Source organism: Prionailurus viverrinus, chromosome D1 (assembly GCF_022837055.1).
Source record: "Prionailurus viverrinus isolate Anna chromosome D1, UM_Priviv_1.0, whole genome shotgun sequence".
NCBI classification, from domain to species: Eukaryota; Metazoa; Chordata; class Mammalia; order Carnivora; family Felidae; genus Prionailurus; species Prionailurus viverrinus.
The window spans coordinates 57,203,963-57,212,899 of NC_062570.1; the positions used below are offsets into that span (position 1 = coordinate 57,203,963).

An 8,937-nucleotide genomic window follows, 5' to 3' on the forward strand; every position below is an offset into this window, starting at 1 on the left:
AAATACTTAAACAGTAACAACACCTATCAAGCTACAGCAGCTAGGAAGAGGGAAGACATATGGAAGTTCCCTGGAGTCTGTTTTTTTCCCCACTGGGGGAGAATTCATCTCCAACTCAGATTCCATTCAGAAAATGACTCCTTCGACCAAAGGCACATACAGTACCTCTACCCTTGTGGGGTAACCAACTTTTGATTTGCTGTGGATGGAGCTATTTCCTGGGACATGGGAATTTCAGTGCTAACACAAGGAAGTTCTGGGAAAATCAGTTCTTGTTGCTCCATGGAAAGACAGGTCACAGGTACCCAGTTTGGAGACAGACAGAGGCCCACAGCCCCAGCTACACAGAAAGGGCGACTGTTCCTGAGTTAGGCAGATAGCAGTCTGTAGTGTTCCTTGGAGAAAGCAGCCCTCCCAACGATATCACGGTAAGATATCATAGAAAGGGAGTCCTCAAGCAAATGGAAGCGTAGAGACAAGGGACACTGATTCAAGAGACAACGTCCCAATCCAGATGGTGTGAGATGAGAATGGGGTGGGATGTGGGGTGTAGAAGAGGAATTGAATCCAGAGCTATATAGAAATGGTTCTCTCAGTGTCTCTGAAGAAGGCTTCCCACCAGTCCCATAGAGCTTATGAGTTGAAAGCCTTTATCAGAATCCACTGACAACCCTTAGGCTCAGAGGTATGTAAGTAGGGTCAAGGGAACCTTAGAGTAAGGTATGTAAGTTTTTACCACAGACTTTAGCTTCGTTGTTCTCTCTGTCTCTCTTTTCATATGTTTTATTTTATTTCTGAGGGAGAGAGATTGAGCAAAAGCAGGGGAGGGGCAGAGAGTGAGGAGGCGAGGAGAGGATCCCAAGCAGGCTCCACACTAACAACAGGGAACTTGATACAGGACTCCAACTCACCAACCATGAGATCACAACCTGAGCCAAAGTCAGATGCTCAAGTGACAGAGTCACCCAGGCCCTTGCTTTGTCATTATCAGCCAGTGATCCCATTGTCCTTACGAGGTCTCAGGTTAAAGAACTCCACCAGGAACTGCTATGTAGATATCTCTGGACCGGATGGGCTTGTGACAAATGACTGCACTCAAGATTCTAGTGCTGACAGAGAGCAAAATCCAATGAGGGGCTCATCCACATTTCCTACCCAGAATGTTCCTTCACCCACGGTGGCAGGAGGTAGGCTACCATACAAGACAGCCTTAAAGGAGCTACTGAACTAACTAACAAAGTAGCTACTTGATTTTTAATTGACATTTGAGCTGAAATGGATGCTTCCCAAGACTTATTCTCTTGGATGGAATATGTCTGCCCACGAAACTCCACAATCTGATTGACGTGATTCACTTATGTTACTTTTTTTTTTTTTTTAAGAACCAATGGATCTAGGGTTAGAAGGCTGCATAAAAGTTTTGTAATCTAGCTCTTACCCAGATATTAAAACCTCTCTGTAGCATTTCAGCCAAAAAGCCCCCAGCCTGCATACCTCTAGTTATATGGAATCTACTAATTTTCAGGCCAAATTTGTACCTAATGGGATAGTTCTAACTGTAAGAAACTTATTCCATGTGTGGGGCTGAACTCTGGGCTCCTGGAGCTACTAACACTAGCACTAGTTCTTGGTAAGCATGGCTGCCCTTTAACAGCCCTTCAGGTGTTTGTGTCCACTTTTCTTCCCCCAGACAGGACCAGCTCTTTCAAGCATTGCTCATTAGACACCTCACCATTATGGGCATCTTAGATGTGAAATGAAACTCTAGACTCAAAGAAACTATTGGGATTGAGATCTATGGTTGAAAAGGGAAAGATGAATGTTCTAGCTAATGTTTCCCTGATTGTTCTGGTTTCCAGATATGTGCTGATGGAAGCCATCTGTAATGGATCAGAGAACTACTCACTGGTCTTCTACCTGGTAGGCATCCTGTCTCTGCATGAATCTTTCTTCCTCCCTGTCTTCTTGATTTTCCTTTTAATTTACCTGCTCATCCTGCTGGGAAATGCCTGATCCTGTTGGCTGTGGTGGCAGAGCCCAGCCTCCACAAGCCCGTGTACTTCTTCCTGATCAGCTCTGAGCCTTGGACATTCTACTGCAACCGTTGTCCCCAAAATGTCATCCTTATTCTTACTTGGGGACCACTTCCTCAGCTTCCCTGCCTGCTTCCTGCAGATGTACCTCTTCCATAGCTTCTCCTGCTCAGAAGCCTTTATCCTGGTGGTCATGGCCTATAACCACTATGTGGCTGTCTACCACCCACTGCACTACCCTGTCCTCATGACTCCACAGACCAATGCTGCACTGCCAGCCTGTGCCTGGCTCACTGCCCTCCTCCTGGCCAACCCAGCAGTGGTGCAGACTTCCCACATGGCTTTTGACAACGCTGCTCACATCTATCACTGCTTCTGTGACCACCTGGCTGTGGTCCAGGCCTCTTTCTCGGACACCATGCCTCATGGGCTTCTGTATCGCCATGGCAGTATCCTTCCTGCCCTTTGTCCTGGTGCTTCTCTCCTATGCCCACATCCTGGCCTCGGTGCTTCACATCAGCTCCCGAGAAGGATGCTCAGAAGTCTTCTCCACCTACAGCTCCCACCTCCTGGTGGTTGGCACCTACTGCTTATCCATTGCCATAGTCTATGTGGCCTACAGAGCTAACCTGCCACTTGACTTCCACATCATGGGCAATGTGGTATATGCTATTCTCACACCTGTCCTCAACCCTCTCATCTATGTGCTGAGGAACAAGGATGTCAAAGCAGCCATCACCAGAATGGCATGTCCCCAGGACCCAGGGCATTGGAGGGACCCTTGATTCTTAGATGTAGTTAATTTTGTTCCCAGGATACCGCTGTGCTAAAAATAAATTATGTCATCAAAAATGTTTTTGGAAGGGAAGAGTGCCTTAGAGTAGGGCCCAAAATATACCATTGAGACTTCCATTTCCATTAATGATATATTGGCTATGAAATCAACCCTTCTGTGGAAAGAAAAAGGTCAGATAAAACAGAAGAAGTATTTTCTTAAAAGTATCAAAATTATCACCTTCTTAACACGCTGGGCAGTGAGTCAGTCTCATAAAAGTATCAAATAGATTTTTTAATATAATAATGCTAAACTAGTAATAAATATGAGAACACAGAAAAGTTAGTTATTAAGACATGAGTAGAATGTAGATCAATAGAACAGAATAGAGAGCCCAGAATCAGACCCTTAAATATATGAACATGACACAGCAGAGCGGTGTGAAAGATGGACATATAATAAATGGTATTAATACCATCAGGTATCCACATGAAATTTGTCCCTTACCTCAAGCAAGCATTAAATAATCATTAAATATCTAAATATGAAAGGCAAAACTATAAAAATATATAGAAGAGTATAGCTCTCATCTTGGGATGGGGAGGTATTTCTCTTTTTTTTAATGTTTTTATTTTTATTATTTCTGAGAGAGAAAGAGAGAGAGGGAGAGTATGAGCAGGGGAGTGGCAGAGAGAGAGGGAGACACAGAATCCGAAGCAGGCTCCAGGCTCTGAGCTGTCAGCACAGAGCCCAGTGAGGGGCTTAAACTAATGAACTACGAGATCATGACCCGAGCCAAAGTCAAACGCTTAACTGACTGAGCCACCCAGGCACCCCAGGGAGGTATTTCTTAAGCAAGATTTTTCAAAAACTCTAGACCTAGGGAAAAAAATGATAAATTTGACTGCTTTTAAAATATAGAATTTCTGTTCATCAAAAGGCACCAAAGAGAGAGTGGAATGCTGAGCTCCAGAACAGAAAAAGTTATTTGCAATGCATATCACCAAGGAAAGGACCCAGGATTCATCCAGAATACAGAGAGAATTAATTCAGGTCAATTTTTAGAAATAGTCAAGTCATAAGGAAAATTAGCATCTTGACCAGTAAATCTAAGAAAACACACTCAACCTAGTAGTAACAGGAGAAGTGCAAATTACAACAACAAATAGTTACCACTAGAAAACCCATCAGATGGGTTAAAATGTCCAAGTCTGACAATATCCAATATAGGGAGCATATGGGTTGATGGAACCCTCACACTTTGATAGTGGGAGTGTTCGTAAGTACAACCACTTTGGAAAACACTTCATCACTGTCTTATCATGTTGAAGATCTACATACTTTATTATCTGGCATGGCAACATTTCTATAACTTGTAAAATTTTCCTAAGATGTAACACTGGATGCCAATAAAATATGGCATACATATGAACTATGTATACGCATGAGGAATCTCACAAAGTGTTGAGCAAAAAAATTATGACTCAAAAAGATATATATGATATGATGCCACTTATATAAAGTTTAAAGACAGGCAAGGCTAAACTACATTTTTTTATATTAAATATAATTCATTGTCAAATTGGTTTCCATACAACACCCAATGCTCATCCCAACAGGTGCTCTCCTCAATGTCCATCACCCACTTTTCCCTCTCCCCAACCCCCCATCAACCCTCAGTTTGTTCTCAATATTTAAGGGTCTCTTATGGTTTGTCTCCCTCCCTCTCTGTAACTTTTTTTCCCCCCTTCCCCTCCCCCATGGTCTTCTGTTAAGTTTCTCAGGATTCACATGAGTGAAAACATTTGGTATCTTAAACTACATTTTTTTTTAATTTTTTTTCAACGTTTATTTATTTTTGGGACAGAGAGAGGCAGAGCATGAACGCGGGAGGAGCAGAGAGAGAGGGAGACACAGAATCGGAAACTAGCTCCAGGCTCTGAGCCATCAGCCCAGAGCCCGACGCGGGGCTCGAACTCCCGGACCGCGAGATCATGACCTGGCTGAAGTCGGACGCTCAACCGACTGCACCACCCAGGCGCCCCCTACATTTTTTTATAAATGCATACAGATGGCATACATTGTGAAGAGAAGGCATATTTCTTATAAAAATGAAAAGTGGGGTTCTTTTTTAAAATTTTTTTAATCTTTATTTACTTTTGAGAGAGAGAGAGAGACAAACAGCATGAACAGGGAGGGGCAGAGAGAGAGGGAGACACAGAATCTGAAGCAGACTCCCAGCTCTGAGCTGTCAGCACAGAGCCTGAAGCGGGGCTTGAACTCACCGGCCGTAAGATCATGACCTGAGCTGACGTCAGATGCTTAACCAACTGAGCCACCCAGGCGCCCCTGGGGTTCTTTTTTAAAAAATTATCTTGTTTATTTATTTGTTTAAGCTTACTTATTTTGTGAGAGAGAATGTGCAAGCATGGGAGGGGCAGAGAGAGGATCCCAAGCAAGCTCCTTGCTACCAGCACAGAGCCCGACCCAGCCAAGAGCTCCACGCAGGGCTCGAACTTACAAACCACGAGATCATGACCTGAGCTGAAACCGAGAGTCAGATGGGCTTAACCGAATGAGCCACTCAGGTGCCCCAGGGTTATTTCTGTAAGAGAGGGAGAGGTTTGTAATCAAGGAGGAGCACCTGGGGCCTTATGAGGTGTTGCCAATGTTTCATTCTCCCATGGATGGTGATGACATGGTGTTTACTTTACAATTAAACTGTATATTAGACTTTATATATGTTTGTTCTATGTGAACATTGTATTTTATAATAAACTCTTACAAGGCATCATTCCATTGGGCAGAGGCTGCCAAAGTATTTCTCAAAGTTCGCTCTAAGTCTTTCCGTGGGTATGGTGACTTGAGGTGGTTTTCACATTCACAGTAAGCATCAAGCTGCTGAATACAATTTTCCCCATTTGTCCATTCACTTAAGAAAATTTTAATTGGCAGGGTGCCTGGGTGGCTCAGTTGGTTAAGCATCCGACTTCGGCTCAGGTCATGATCTCACAGTTTGTGAGTTCGAGCCCCATGTCAGGATCTGTGCTCACAGCTCAGAGCCTGGAGCCTGCTTCAGATTCTGTGTCTCCCTCTCTCTCTGCCTCATCCCTACTCATGCTCTGTGTTCTCTCTGTCTTAAAAATAAATAAAACATAAAAAAAAATTTTTTTTAAGAAAATTTTAATTAGCCTTTGGAAGGTGCTAGACCATGCTAATAGAAGCTAGAGATGCAGAGAGAAATCAGGACAGTCGCTGCCCTCAATTTGTTTACCATATCTAGTGAGGAAGACAGACAAGGGCAGAAATAGCACAGTGTGGTTTGGGAGTCCTCATGGAGTTAACAACATGGTGGATGTGGACTGATTGAACGGAAGCCCTGAGCTGCTCCCATCAGAGAAAGAGCGGTCTCATTCTAGAGCTGGCCAGGAGGCTGTGTGGCATGCAGGTTGCTTCTGTCATGGGGTGTTGATTTTTAGCTTGGACCCCCTCAGTCAAGAAACGGAGTTCACAATCAAACCCAAAAGACTTTGCCACTCAGTTTTCTTCAGGAATCACACAGGTCAAAAAAAAAGTCTCTGGAATGGGCAGAACCACAGCGCCCCCCAAAAAGGCAGGAAGGAAGACCATTCTCAGAAAAGTGAGTGGCACAGACAGTGACATTTTTGTTGCATGTGTTAAAGGGAAGAAAACCTTCCTTAGAAAATTGTGATAAAGATGCAGCATGTGATTTAGGCAAGGGCATTAGCAGAGAGTGAGAATTTCAGTAAATAGCAAATAGTAAATAGTAAATAAGCAAAGAGTCTTTAATAGACTTTTAAAGTCACAATGATAACAATTTTACGTCAAAATTATGAAACAAGGCATCGTTAGTGAATTCTCCCCTCCATTTCTGCTCCCTCCATCTGTTTGCATGCCCTTTACATAAATTGTTTTTATTCATATTTTTTCTTTCTCATTTTAATAGAAGCAAATCTGTATGCTTACACACATATGTATAATATATAAATATGGCTATATTATCTCTTCCTTAGGGAAATAGTAGCATTAACATACTATAAGACCATTCTGCACTTTGATTTTGAAACTTTAATCAACAGTTTGCAGAGATCAAGTTTTTGTTCAAGGTAAGCAAAAAAAATGGGTGGTGAGAGAGGGAGGGGGCATTGCTGGAGTGACCAGCTTTAGGTAGGAACAGGAAGAAGAATTAGTCCATGGGAATAGGCAGGAAGACAGACTGTGGACATGGTTGCTGGCAGGTGGGCGGGTGTGCAAAGGGACTCTGTGCATTTCCTTCCTGTTTTCTGGAGGGACAATGGGAAGAGGTATTGTGGATCATGGAGAGAAGAGAAGGTTTGAAAAAGTCATCTGGAAGAGGAGAGGAGGGAACAAACCAGGGACATCTTGAATGACCTGTCAGAATCAAGGTCTGTGGAGCCCTTTTACATTAAGCTCAGATAAGGTACATCTACATCAGGAAAATACTTTCTTAAAATCCACCTCACTTTTTCCTAAGGGTGCAGGGCTCATCCTGAGTCAGGGTATGTATGACTGATATCCCAATGTTATGGATTCTTTCCAGTGGAGTTTTTCTGTTTTTGTTTTTGTGTTTTTTTAACCAATCATTAGGATAATTACATAGGCCAACTTGTTTTACAGGCAGCAACAATTTGATTTTTTAAAAATCTGATCGTTTATCTGTCCTCACCAATGGCTACCTATGCTTCTTGTCAAGATAATAAAATCCGTCAGCTAAAACACATAAGGTCATTTATATAGTGACTATATATGTCATGAGTGTACTATGTGCTATATTGTATATCTCAATGTTACAGGGAGAAGAAGGAAGAAAAAACACTAAAAAGTGAATTCTAAGATTTCAAAAGCTAGTTTAAATCACTTCTAAACTCAATTACAACGTTAAGCTCTAAAGCTGGCTCCACTTATCAGTTACACATGGTGAAAATACTTAGGTAGTCATGAGATTATGACTCCATTATAAGAACGATATTTATGGTAATACCATTTCCTCTGCATTAATTCCATATAGTCTTGATGGTAAGTAAAATGCTCCTAGTATGCTAAATTCTTATTTGGGACTGTTTATATTTCCAGCAGCGTGGTTCAGTTTAATCTCTTTTATCTTCCTCTTATGTGTTCTTCAAATATATTCTGAGAATTGTCTGTGCTATCTTGTCTAGTTTCAACTTTGAAGCCATCATTATTTCTAAACTAGATTTTTTGGTTCCAAGCCCTATGTGTTTTAAATAACCTGCCCATTTTTTTCTGTGCTGTCTTTAAAATAATAAACTCTATCACTGAATGCTTCTTCCACAAATATTTGGAAATTAAAGAGCACACCCCTGAATAACCAATGGGTCAAGAAAGAAATCACGAGGAAAATTGGAAAATATCTTGAGCTAAGTAAAATGAAAACACAGCATACAAAATTCATAGGATATAACTAAAACAAGTGCTTTAAGGAAAATGTAGAACTGGAAATGCTCATTAGAAAAATAATAAAAATCTCAAATTAATAGCCTATTTTTTCAAGTTTTTATTTTAATTCCAGTTAGTTAACACATAGTGTAGTGTTAGTTTTGGGAGAATATAGTGATTCATCACTTACATACAACACCTGGTGCTCATCCCAACAAGTGCCATCTTTAATCCCCATCACCCATTTCAACCAATAGTTAATAGCCTAATTTTTTTTAAATATATGAAATTTATTGTCAAATTGGTTTCCATACAACACCCAGTGCTCATCCCAAAAGGTGCCCTCCTCAATACCCATCACCCACCCTCCCCTCCCTCCCACCCCCCATCAACCCTCAGTTTGTTCTCAGTTTTTAACAGTCTCTTATGCTTTGGCTCTCTCCCACTCTAACCTCTTTTTTTTTTTTTCTTCCTTCCCCTCCCCCATGGGTTCCTGTTAAGTTTCTCAGGATCCACATAAGAGTGAAAACATATGGTATCTGTCTTTCTCTGTATGGCTTATTTCACTTAGCATCACACTCTCCAGTTCCATCCACGTTGCTACAAAAGGCCATATTTCATTTTTTCTCATTGCCACGTAGTATTTCATTGTGTATATAAACCACAATTTCTTTATCCATTCATCAGTTG

General features: G+C 41.7%; 1 pseudogene; it reads left to right on the forward strand.

The window, feature by feature from the left end:
- Positions 1-1,869: 1,869 nt before the first annotated feature.
- On the forward strand, positions 1,870-2,818 carry LOC125146462 (olfactory receptor 2AT4-like; annotated as a pseudogene).
- Positions 2,819-8,937: the final 6,119 nt, after the last annotated feature.